This window comes from Octodon degus, unplaced genomic scaffold (assembly GCF_000260255.1).
Source record: "Octodon degus isolate 3935 unplaced genomic scaffold, OctDeg1.0 scaffold00009, whole genome shotgun sequence".
NCBI lineage: Eukaryota > Metazoa > Chordata > Mammalia > Rodentia > Octodontidae > Octodon > Octodon degus.
In genome coordinates, this window is record NW_004524585.1 from 7,396,054 (window position 1) to 7,410,056 (window position 14,003).

Below are 14,003 nucleotides of genomic sequence, written 5' to 3' on the forward strand. Positions count from 1 at the left end.
CAAATATGTAAGCAAAAACAAGAAAGAGCTGAGGTGCATGGAATACCTTTTAATCCAGGCTGTGTAGCTGGTTTAAACTCTGAATAATTCCTTGCAATTAAATAACAGTTCCTTCAAAAGAATAGTGCTGCATTATGCATGAAAATTACCATAAGGTTTCAGAAAAGAAAAAAATTCAGTGTGCTTAAATTTTAAAAAGTGTGTAAATATTTAGTAAATATTTTTTATAAAAATAACCACCAAAATCCTAGACTAAAGGAGTATTAACTATTTCACAAATAGATTAAATCCTAATTTATTCATAGGCATTCAGAAATTCATGTTTTACACACCTGGCAGAATTTGTTGTGAAGACTCGGGAAGAAAAGACAAATCATGCAGCGACCTATGAACTCAAATTTATAGCTGTTATAATAGTAAATAAGAGGATGCAAATTAAAGGAAGCTTGGTGATACTAGAGTGAAAAATTGACTCTGATCCTCATTTATGCATTAAATAATCACTTAAAAGCATAGCAGAGAAAGAAGGGACTACTTTTACTTCCCCTAAGGATGGACGTGCCCTGCCCATAGGGACTGGACACAGGGCTGTGCAAGGCAGCATTGCGGTTGATGAACTCCAGTGAAACGAGACCGCAGTGCGTTTCGCCCACCAGTAAGAAAGTTCTGATGTGATGCTTCAGCCGGGCCCCGCCCCCCCCCCGAGAGAAATCGTATCTGTACGCATACGTTTCTGGGAAGGGTTAGGTTCTTTGCAAGGTATTTGTGCTTACGCTCTGGTAGAGCAGAACTTTGGACTTTTTATTTTTTTTTAGAATCCTTCGTATTATAGGCAGATGTCAAATCTGTGGGGTATATTTTTCCCCGGAAGGTGACAAAGAGGAGTAGGAAAGAAAAATCAAGGGCAGAGCAATTTGTCATCTCCTATAAATGTCAGGTATGTGCGGGTGGTTTGGAGAAACACTGCCAGGCTGAAAGCGGGGCTGACTGCGGGGTCCTCCTTAGGAGGTCCTAGCCCCCCTTTTCTTTGGGCAGGCGGCATGGTGTAGCGAGTGAGCAGCACAGCTCGTCCCTAGTCGAACTTGACTTTGAATCCTGCCTCAGCCACACAATAACTGCGACTTCAGCCAAGCTACTGCACATCTCTAGGGTTGGTTTCCATCCCACAACGAAGACAATGAAAAGGGCATTATGTAAAACAGAGATCATACGAAAGTTCCACAATCTGAAGTGTATTCTGGAGACCGCTTAACTCCAGGAGGCATAAAGCTATGCTCTAAAAACTGAAATCTCTGTGGCTAAATAAATATGAGAAAAGCCGCTCCGCTAAATTCCTTTCTTACAGCATACACACTGGCCAATATATTAAGAGCTCTGAGAAATTCTGTAGTAAAAATGGAAATCTGGCTAACTATGAAACATACCAACTTATTTTTTTGGAAGGGGGTTTCTTTGGTTCATTTAATTATATCCCGTGGAATACTTTTTATCTTGATACGATTCGGGAAGCCTAGGGCTAGTACAGCACATGAAACATGACAGACTTCAATAAATAATAGCTATCGTCTGTGGATTTCTAAGTGTGCAGCGCTAGGTTAAAGAAGGACAGAAAGGGTTGTCTTAGTCCAATATAAAGCTCATAATTAAGAGGGAAACTTCCTGTAGGGCAAACAGCTAATGTGATTAGGTCATACTTAATAATCTATGTCGTTATTTTCTTTTCATCTGTTTATAGGGAAATAAATTGACATTAAAAGTACAAGTTTGAATATATATTTTGGACTCACACTAATTGTCTTCGACAAGCATACATACATACATACACATGTTCTTGAGTTAAAGACAGAGTAAGATTGTTTTTCTATTGATATGGATTAATTTAAAAATAAGCTTGATTCAGAATTCCTTTGACATTTATCATTAACCATTTTCCTACTACTTTAATGATGAGATTTCCTTCCTGTACTTAGGAGAGCAGCTTTCAGTTTTCTAATTAAGAATAAGGCCTCTGGAGCCAGATGGCCTAGATTGTTTCCCTGTTCCACTGTTTATCCATCGTGTACCTTGAGCTAGTTACTTATTTTTTTAAGCATCAGTTTTCTTATCTATGACCTACTTTGGAAACTTATTGCAAGGATTAAAGAAATTAATCCATATAAAATGTTTATTTCAACCCTTGGTATATGGTAAGCAGCCGATCTATTTAAATTGTTACTCTTTGCTATATAAATTTCTAGCTAAACATGCAACTAAAAAGCTTCATTTAATGAACAACTACTTGGGGGTGAGTGTTGTTCTAAATGTTTTAGAAATCATTTAATCCTTGTTAGGGTTAAACAACTTGTCACAGCATGGCAGGATGGAGGGGGAGAGGAAGCTAATCCACTCTGTTCTACATTTTTTTCAACTTTTTCCTTCAACTCAAGTCTTGGAAAATGTTTACCACTTTGTGTTGTGAAATTTTGCTCTTATTGATGTAACGTGGAAGACCTTTGTTATTATAGATCTATGATTCTGCTAAAGCTATGAGTTTAAGCTATGATTGCTTTGGTTACAACATTATGAAGATCAGTTTAACTTTATTCTTACTGTTCATCTTGATGACATGTATTCCTGGACTGAATATTTCTTTTCTGAGATCATTGTCTCACTGAACTGTACACTTTTGATTTTTCATTTATTTGTTATGCACCTTTGATCATGGTGCATAAAATAGTGAGAATATACCCATATTGTCTTCTGATTATAGGAGAATTCCAAGAAAAACAATTCCCCAAGGAAAACAAACTTAGGCAAGTATCTAAGTTGTGCTAATCTTATAAAGCCGTATAAAAGTGTTGGATTTCAGAACAACATCTTAGAATGTATCCTTTTATAGTCAGATAGACCTGGCATGAGGTGTATGCTCTTTATTTCTCTTCAGAGCAGTGAGATTTGGGGCAATTTCCTACTCTTTCTTTTTTTTTAAATTTATGTGTGTGTGTGTGTGTGTGTGTGTGTGTGTGTGGCCAGCTCAACCCACCAGGGGGTGGGGCTGGCCGGCCTGTGGTGCTTGGGGATTGAATCGCGGTCCTTGTGCTTTGCTAAGCTTGTTCTAAGTAGGTGCTTTAGACCACTGAGCCATCTCACCAGTCCAGCCCAGACTTTTTTTTTTTTTTTTTTTGGACCTGTGGATTGAACTCAGGCCCTTGCCCTTGCTAGGCAAGCACTTATTCTACTGAGCTATCTCCCCAGCCCCTTTCCTACCCATTCTAAGCTGCCAATTCCTTTTGGCATTGTGAATATTAAGTAAAGCAAAGCTTGAACAGCACCTAGCATGTGCCAGACAACCTAGTACGGGTTCAAAAAGCATGGATAATTGTGTTGTTTTGATAATAAAATAAAAAATGTTGGGGACTGGGAGGTAGCTCGGTAGAATAGGCGCTTCCCTGGCAGGCGCAAGGGCCTGAGTTCAATCTCCGGTTCCAACAAAAAAAAAAAAAAAAAGAAAGAAACAAAGAAACAAAGAAAAAAGAAAAGAAAAATGCTCTTCTCTGTATTAAATTCAAGAACAAGTGCCTCGCTTCCCTTTTCTATGAGTCCTGCAGAGGAGCACTTTGATGACAGCAACTTCATCTTTTGCTTAACTGAGACTTTAATGGTTTCTGTTTACTTTGCCTTTATTTAAAAAAACTATTTTGGTTTTTCTGGAACAGAGTCTCATACGTAGCCCAGGCTGACCTCAAACTCATGGCAACAGCCTCCCAAGTGTTGGGGTTACAGGGGTGTGCCAGCATGGCTGGCAGTTGGCTTTTGATAAGGGGTAAATTCTCTCTGACTTGTAAGTTTTCCTACAATGCCACGAATAACCAAGACTTAGGGCTCAAGACATGCAATGGCTTCTGTCACAACATCACAAAGGTCTGTTCAGCTTTATTCCCATTCTTTGCCTTAGTGGTGAACATTCCTGGAGTGAATTTTTGACCAGAATATTTATGGGGCATGCGCCTCCTTGTCCACAGACAAGGAATCTTCTAAGTCCTTGATAGATAATTTATTTGGGTAGAAAGGCTTCAGGAAGCTGAGAGATAACTGTCTCATTTTTATCTATTATCTATATTTTATCTAATATATTCCCTATCTTATGGTTAAATATATTCTTATCTTATGTATCTGTGATTCTAACTGTTTTTGCTTCAACTTTATAAGGATGCTGAAAATAATTTCTGTGGTTTTAAACTTCCTGTTCCAGGCAGTGTGCTGGTTGTTGTCCATAGATTTTCTTATTTCGTACATCTTATTTCCCAAGCTTGACAGATGGGAAAATGAAAGACTGAGAGCATAGAGACCTTGCGCAAGTTTCCACAACTGACAAGTGCCAGAGCCAGGATATAATTCAGATTCTTCCATGTTCTGTCTGGGCTCACACCATTACTCTGGTCTGTGGCCACATGGGCTTTGCTCAACCACTCCTCCCATGTGGAGTGTGTGTTCCACACAACCTGAGTGACCCTGCTCCACCATCCTACAGTGTTCTCATTTCTTTCCATGTTAGAAATTTGCTGGTAAAGGCCAGCAAGATAGCTCAATGGACTAAACACCTGCTTGGGCAAGTGCAGGGACCAGGGTTTGATGCCTGGCACCACATGCCACATCGACCCTGCCCCCAGGCATGCTGAGCTGGTGGCACATGCCTGTACTCCCAGCACTGTGGAGGCTGAAGACAAGAGGATCACGAGAGTATGAGCTGTGTAGTGAGATCCTGTACCAAATCCATTAAAAACAATCGCTGGTAGTATTCACTGTGTGTTGTCTTTAGATGACAGTAAAATTAATGTCTGAAAAACTAAAACAATGAATGATAAATGCAGCCCAATAAAAGATAAATAAAATTGACTAAGAAGGAAAAGTGATTTCAGTGAAATAGTAACACTTATGAGGTTTTTCAATAACTAAAATATTAAAATAGAATGAAATAGGTTTCACTCTATGCATTAGCTTAGTGTATGGGAATGTTCTATTCCATTATTTGTTATTAAGTTCTTCTTAAGTTCCTAGAGAAATTATGGGCAAATAGCTCCTTCCCTGCAGTGCTTTTTTTTTTTTTTTTTTGCTGTAAGATAAGGATTAAGAAACCCTGTGGCCCAGTAAGAAACCTATTTTGTAGTCTCTTTGTACTGATAAAATTTCTTCTGGCATTGAACTCCCACTGTCAAAAACACTATAACATTTTACTAGTTTGCAAAAGATGAAAATGTTACCAGATGTTAAATTCAAGGAGCAAGTTAACAACTTCTGTTTCCAAATGGGTAGATTTCCATCTTAAAAAGAGGTGAAAAAAAAAAAAAAGAAAAAGAAAAAGAAAGAAAGAAAAAGACTATTCACCTGTCACATCACTTCAAAAAAGTTGAGTCATTTCTGACTTGAATTTTATAATTATTTTGTCTCACAGAATTGAGCTTTTGAATAATGAGGTATGCGCTAATTACCCCAGTTCCCAGTAGCCTTTGTGAATGCTTTCTTTTGAGCTAAAAAGGATTGTGTGTCCAGAACAAAGTCATTAAATAACATTCACCCAGTGGCATTACGGCCACAGATAGAGCATGCCTTAATGCAGGAAGTCTCAGCATTATGCATGTATTATGCGTCTTTTGCCTTCTGCAATGCCCCTCCCACCCTGGCCTGGCTCCTTAGCATAAAAGGCTCATTGAAATGAACGCATTTCGAAGGTCATTTCCTCACCTGACTCATTAATCAGGTCTGGCAGTTTTCCTTAGTCTAGCTATACTCCGAGTGAGTAAAATTAGTAGATAGCAGCTCCACAGAAGATGTGGGAAAAGAATAGAAGTGAATCCATGTATCAAGTGAGTGTGGGCTTGTGTTTTTATTAGTCTTTTGATGGATTGTACCAAATACTTAGGGGAAACATGCATGTGACATTTTTCATCTGTATCCCGGAAGGATTTTTCAATGTTTCACCTTAGGTTCTTCAAAGAATAATTCTTTGCCTCAATAATAGCTATAGAAATGTTCTCCTCTGATATCTGAAGGTGGTGTGGAACTCTTCTTTTGATTAAGAAATGCTCAGGCGATTGAAGCACATTACAATAGATGAAATAGGGAGAGGATGCCAATCACCTTACATTAAGCCAGGCCTCTATTAAAGACAAAATTGAGTTAAATGTTAAAGAATATTTGATACTACATCTTAAAACATATGACTTTTATTCCGTGTGTATTATTTTTTCTTTCTGTGTTTCTTCCTGTGATATACTAATTTCGATCCTTATTGAAATAGTTGATGAAGTCAGTCTCAAAATTATGAAAGGTGAGGTTAGTATTTCACCACTGAGTTGGCAGTGTTGGTGTTCCAATACAGCATATATGCTTTTGCTGTAAGTCCTGATAATTTTTGTTTCAGAAATTCATCTCTGTGACTTAGATTGCTTGCAGTTTTCTGAATATTCATACCTTATCCTTTGAAATGGAATAGTAAAAATATAATATTGAAGATGTGGTAAGACTACAGATGGAAATCCCGATAAGCAACCCTGAATTTGCTCCAGGATGTTATGACATTACTATAGAACAATATTTCAATTACAGATACTGCCTTTTTTTTGGTGGTACTTGAGTTTGAACTCAGGACTCTGTGCTTGCCAAGCAGGCACTTATTCTACTGAGCTATCTCCCCAGACCATACATACTGCCTTAAATATTAATAATGTTGCTGTACCTTCACTGAAAATAGAAATTGTGAAAGTATCCTTCAACCAGGAAGCAATCTGTCAATTAAAAAAATCTATATTGACATGGAGAAAACAAAGCTGCAGTTATATAACATTACTGATTCTATAATTTGCGAATCAGATTTGTGCTGTATAAAAGAGCTATACAAGACCAGCCAAATAGCTCAGCGGGTTAAATCGTCTGCAAGCAGGAGCAGGGGCAAGGGCAGGGGGTGGGGGGGTGACGCTGGAGAGGGGTGAGGGGGGTTCAATCCCCAGGCCTGCCATGCAGGCCCTGTTCCTGGGGTGGGGCAATTGCCTGAACACCCTGTAAATCCTTCCCTAAACAAAAAAATATTTCAATAATTCTAAAATTATTTTCTTATTTCAAGGTGTCTGCCCTCCAACACAGCCTCGATATTTATTTATTTTCTGTAGTGCCAGGTGCTATCCCAGACTTTTTCACACACATATTTGATATTGTCTCCTTTTTTATTGAGCATATTAATTTCTGATAGGTCATCACAACATCTGTAACAAGTCCGGGTCTCCTCAGGGTGGCATATATTATCCCTCAATTGAAGCTTCAACTTTTGTCCTTTTCTCCTTTTGTATCTCTTCTTTTCTTCCTCCTCTATCTCCAGTTAGTCGAGCCAGCATTCCTCAGCATACCAAAAACACTGCATTATTCTGGATTTTTTTTGGCAGAGCTGGGGATTGAACTCAGGCCCTTGTGCTTGCCAGGCAAGCACTTATTCTACTGCGCCATCTCCCCAGCCCCAATTTTTTTTTTTTTTTTAATTTTATTTTAGGGAAGGATCTACAGGGTGTTCAGGGTCTCACTATTAGATCAGACTTGCAGTGATTCTTCTGTTTACAGCCTCTCAACAGCTGGGATTACACATGTGTGCCACCACACTCAGTCTCAATTGCTGTCTCAGTGCGCCCCAGGAGTGGGCCCAGCACGGCAGGCCCAGGTATCAAACCCCTGGCCTCTGTGCCTACTTGCAGGTGCTTTAATCTGCTGAGCTATTTGGCTGGCTCATTACTCTGAATCTGTTCAAATGCTGTTCTGTGGCTCTCATCTAGTCTCCAGACAACAAATTTCTACTTATCCTTTCTCTTAATTTGAAGTCTCCCATCCTCATTGAAGCTTATCCTGAGTTTCCCACTTAGTTTATGGATTTTCCACATTGGTTATCATTACATGTGTGCAAGCTCTCTGAAACCAGAGGTTGTGTCCCACTCATTTGGTGCTAGTGTCTGTCTCAGTGGCCCAGTAATAGCCAAACACATGATTCAATGATCTGATGAACTACTAGCTTTTTTTTTATCGGTCAGCTGCCAAATGTACTTTCACATGATCACAGCTTCTTTGGTAAAAGAGGTCATTTTATTATTATTAAATGAACTATTCTGTAAATGTGGAGATACAAAAAGTGTCACATGTACACTCAGGTTACAAAATTTTATTTGAAGAGATTGTCCTTTCTTATCCCAGTAGGAAGTAATGAAACACAATAAGCCTGCAGGCTAAGTTGTCTTGTATAGTTTTCTATCAAGCTTCTCCCTATTAAGACATTTAATTCATGCTATATTATATGGTAGTTAGGACTGGCCTTTCTTGATGCTGCCTTCATGATACTGTAATATGTGTGTGTGTGTGTGTGTGTGTGTGTGTGCGTGAACATGTGAACAGACATGTACTTGCGAATTTGCAAGAGAAGGAGGCACAGTGCTTTCTCTTTGAGCTACACAGCCCAGATTCTGTGTCTGTGGAGAATGGGACTGCCTCCTTCTGCTTCTGAAAGACCGGATGCCCACATGGTTACACCTTTTGATCTGGCTGGACGGTCTCTAGAGTCTTTTCATCTGGCCATTGAAAATTGGTCTTACTCACTTTCCTAGAATGAAAAGCATAATTCAGTGTCACTAAAAATGCGAATGCAGGGAAAGCAGAGTTATATTATTGCTGCTTGGACTTATCCTGCCCAACTTGATTGGCACACTGCATCTGTTTCCCCAAAACCAAGGTGATGGGCAGGGGTCTGGATAGATATGTGGCTGAAGCACAAACACTAAGACCAGGAACAGTTTCTTGGTCCTACAGGATTGCTCTCGAAGGCCAATATTGCATTTGAAAGCAGCTTCACTTTGAATATGACGGATATGTTACACTGAAGACCACAGGGAATCAGTGGGTTTCTGGAATAAGTAATAAGAACTGAAACAGTAATCTTTTTCTCAAGTGCAATTTTGACAACTGAGCTATGTCGGACTAATATCGAACATCTATATCGATCTGTTGAGGTCAATAGTTGGGCTTAGCTATGCTCTGTATTGACTGCTTACATTTTATAAATGAGAAAGAAATGACCAAGTGGGAAAATTCAATTGCATTTAAAGAAAGGGTTATTTTGGTTGTTGGTGGTTTTTTATGTGTCTGTGATTGTGATTTTTTTTTTGTTTTTATAGTAAATAAAGTCTACATTCTAAAAATTTGGTCTTGGATTATTTTAGTCACATGAATTAATTTTATGGAGACTTCTGTGCTTTTAGAGGAATTATGATGAAATAGTTACTTTCATGCAACTATAAATCTTGGCCTGTTATTTTTGTAAACCAAGAGAAAACATAACAATGCCACATAAGGGTGAGAAGCTTTAGCTTTGGACCCGAGGAGGCTGTCGCTCAGTGTTGGTTTCCATTTCCACCAGATGACATTGCTGATAACTGTGTTAAGATATTTGCTTCTCATTTTCTCAGTTAATCCTAACACAGAAGAAACCCACTATTCCTATGCAATTAGGACTGGTTATTCATTAATGAAAAAACAATTAGATAATCATAGGGATGCCACCAATACAAGATTTTCATATTGCCTAACGTATCTAAAAGCATATCTATTCAACAATCTTCTGGTGCCAAGCCAATATGATTACCATAAAATTTCTTACCTGAATCATATCTATCAGGTACAATACAGACATCAAATTTTTATTTCTGTAGTGTAGAAATGATAAGGCCATTTGGTAAAGAAGCTTGATATAATGACTTTTAAGATATTTCACAACTTGTCTCAATTTTTTATATTTCTCAAACCTATGCCTAATGTAATAGCAACCTATTTTAGCAACTAGTGTTTTTCAAAGTTGTTTCCAGAAGCAATAGACATTATCTGATGTCCTATTTAACTCTAACTAGGCAATGGTGATAAGGCTCCAGTGGGCAGTGGGATAGGCATCGACAAAGCCTGCTGATTCTTGCTGGGAATAGAAGAGATTCTTTCCTGAACACTACAGCCCTCCAACTGAAAATGGAATCCTTATCTTATATTTGATATCGCACTTTCTCAAAGTCATTAAAAAGGAGAGGCAAAAAGGTAAAGCTAGCTTTAATAACATATTTTACTCATATCATTTAGCAGGTGACATAAACCAACATTTTTACATTGTTTCTTTATATGAAGACTTTGAAATCTGGGATGTATCTTACACTTGTTGCACAGCTGAGTTGCTACTAGAATATTGCTGGTGTTAAATAGTCATGTGGGTCTGGGGTCTGCCATATTGGAGATGTGGGCCTGCTGTCCACCAGAGACTGACGTATCACAGGCTTTTGTCTGTGTTTGTGTCAAGGGAATGGACAGCCATGGTCAGCCCATTGAGGTACTTAGCAGAAAATCTGCTGAGCGGTTTACATTGAGGCCATGTCACAGGCTGGTTACAAAGACTGGTCATACTGAGATGATATTCTAGGCAGCTAGGACACTACGAACATTCCATATGCTCTGGATTTACTCTTCACTAGAGCACTTGACAATAAATGAGTCCTATCTGACAAAATGAGATATGAAGTGGTTGAGTGACTTGTCCTTAAGCATAAAACTTGTCAATACTTGAGCTGTTCAAAGGCAAGTTTTGGTTTGTAGCTCTAAAAAAAGGATTCATATTGTTTACAGTAATAAAAATCAATGACAATAATGATAATGCACATTTGTCCTGTTGTCCTTGCATTCTCCAACTGTTCTGTGCTGTCTTTGATGGCCCTGAATCATTAGCTGTCCCTGTATCCACAGTCACTGAGTGGAGCATATCATGTAAACTGCCACTATTCAAATAGATTTTTGCCTCCAATCTTGAAGTCTCCATCAGTATTAATCTCTGACTTGAAATACCTCTCAGCACTAGTCTTCCAATTAAGGTTGAACTCTTTCTCTTCTCTGGGGCCCTGCTGGGCAGTCTGCTCCTAATGAATGCTTTATTCATTCTTCCCAGGAAGGAGTCTACTTCTTTCCTTGGGAATATATGTTGACTTCTGTAGTCAGACTGTAATTTCGATGTCTTAAATGTCTAAGCATTATATTGATTTCCTTATTGCTGCTCTAATAAATTATCATAAACTTGTTTTTTTACTAATAGAACCATACTCTTCCATCTCTGGAAGTGAAATATACACTGATTCCAGTGGGGATTAAACTAAAGTGTCCTCTACGGCTGCTCTTCCTCAGGAGGTTTTAGACTCTTGTTATCTGGTGACTTTAACAGGATGCCTTGGCTTGTGGCTGCATCCAGTCCCAACTGCCTTTATGCAACTTCATATCATCTTCTTCTCTTTGGTCTATAGTCAAATCCTCTAACAAAGATATGTGATTGCCTTTAAAGTCCATCCTGATAATTTAGGATTATGTTCCTATGCCAAGACCCTTAACTTAATCACATTCACAAAATCTTTCTTGACCTATAAAGGGACATTGAAATAAACTCCAGGAATGAGGACTTGAATATGTTTAGGGATTATCACTTAGCCTACTACTAGTGTTTTGAAGGAAGGGATCAAAATTGTCATTTGTTTTTGTTTCTTTTTATCCCACATATGAGCATTATGCTTAAATAAAATCTGAGTAGATAGATGCCTGTTGCTTTCAAATTTTATCATAAGGCTTTGATGATAAAATTTCCATGCAATAAAGATTATATGTAGGGTTCTTTGGTGTGCAGGCAAAAAAAAATGGCTGAAGAATAAAAATATGGAATGAATAAATTTGGAAGGCAAATTAACTTCTAATCCCAAAGATGTCCCCAACATCTTGGTTAATCTTCAGCATAAATAAATGTATAAAGAAATAGTTATACACAGTTGAAGACATATTTTATTGTTATTAACAGTTTGGGATTTTTTCCGAAAGTTTCTGAAGGTATGGATGACTCCAGAGAACAGTAGACATGCTGTATCCCGTGGACCTGTTAGGCATACCCTGGGCCACACATTTGATACAACACAGTCATATTAAAACTGGTTCTTCTCTGGGCATACAGACCCACTCTTGTAATCCCAGTACTCCAGAAGCTTGAGCAGGAAGATTGCTGTGCGTTCATGGCCAGCCCAGACCACATAGTAAATTCAAGGCCAGCCTGTGGCCTGATACATAATTCTTCCCTCCTTTCACTTGTAGGTGTCAGGTATTTAGTCCCAGCAATGAGAATGTAACTAAGATACCTAGGAGTCATGCTCTTCCTTTTTATATTACTCTGTACTGCTTATTAAGATAAACACGTGGGTCTTAGACTGATCAGTGAGCGACCGGATTGAGAAAGTGGGAGGTGGCAATGAAGACAAGAGAAAATGAGTAAACACTCTAGAAAGAAATACTAGAGAAAATACACTGGAACCTATTGCATTTCTAAGAGGTTTACACACGCGCACGGCACACACACACACACACACACACACACAGAGTACACATAAAACAGTATGAAAGAACAATGGACAGCAGCCTGCCCTAGTGTGGGGGTGGGGCAGGATTGCAGAGAGGGGTTCTAGGCAGACAATTTTCTATGCAAAATCTGAAGACAAGAGAGAATCTGCCAGCGTGGAGGAAACACAGCAAACTATTAATGCTAAAGAGGCGTGATCTTGAGGGGTGAAATAAAGGTGAAGATCCTTAAATTTGTGACTTGGGCCCTTAAGGCATAGAATAAACATAAACATAACAATATCATTCACAAGTACTTCAGCACATAAAGAAATAGTCTTCTGTATGTCTTGTTGTTTGTAACGTTTTTGGATTTTTTGGCAAAAGTTTCTGAATGTACAGACAATGAATTATATGAAGTTCTTACTAAGAGCACCCAGGGAAAATTATTTATTGAGGAACCGGGACCGTCTCTCTGCAAGTCCTCCACGCCGTGCTCTTTAGCTTCTCCGGAGGACAGCGTGGGCACTTGCACTCACCCAGGCCCCGCCGTACGTGGATCATCCATGGACTGAGGTGCGCTGTCTTTGATAACAGATTCCTGGCTGATAGAACAAAGCCACGGTGACAGTTTTCTCTTTTGTTTTGTTTCTTTTTCCTTTACTTAGTAGCATTTTCTTTTTACTGACCATATCAAGGACTGCCTTAGAATCAAGAAAAAAAAATTCTTGGATGCAACTTTTAAGTGCAAAGTACAACAAATAAATAAATAAATAAATAAATAAGTACCCAGGGCCTGTTTTCATTTGCTTTTGTTCACAGTGGTAGCTGATTTTGTTGGGCTCTCAGGGGACCGTGAGTGGTGAGCACATGAAAGCGGGCTTTTAAAGTTTTCCTTAAAGAGCGTCTGTCATGCTAGGAAATTGCTTCAGAAGGGGAAGGCTGTCTTCAAACAACACAGAAAAGGTAAAGGGGGATGAAATCAAAGTGAAAGAGAAGAGAAAGCATTGTAATAAAAGGCTCCCGTGTTAAGGAATGGCATTTGGATTTAGGGGCTGGGGTGTAAATGAAAGAGAGATGAAATGGAAGGATCTTGAAGCCCTAATAAAACAAAAGGCATCTGAAGAAGGCATTGGCAGCCTGAAGAGTGGGAGACTGTTTGCTTAGCAAGGAGGGTTTGTGTTGGATCCGGTAGTAAAATAAAGAAATTTTTGTACGTCTTAGTGCATCGGACGTTTCATTACTTCCAAATTTCTCTATTTGCTATATAAAAAGGTTCAACCGTAAACTATAATTTAGAAGATATACTGTGAACGCAAATTACATTGAAATGCTAGAACTGACTGTCGGGGAGATCACGGGTGGTATCCTTTCTCCCATTTCAATTGGTTCTGTCCTTTGGAAAACGAGACTTGGGAGAGTACATGGATTTAAAATTGAGTTTGAGAAAAACAGGAAAAGTCTATAAATATTTTGTAAATGAATATTGGACAAAGCTTCTGACTGCAACTCTACAAAGGTCCTATGAGGAAAGTGGAAATGTTTAAGGGCATGAAAATGAGTTGAAGTCATGCACGTAGTCTGCCTACAACTCAGGGAAA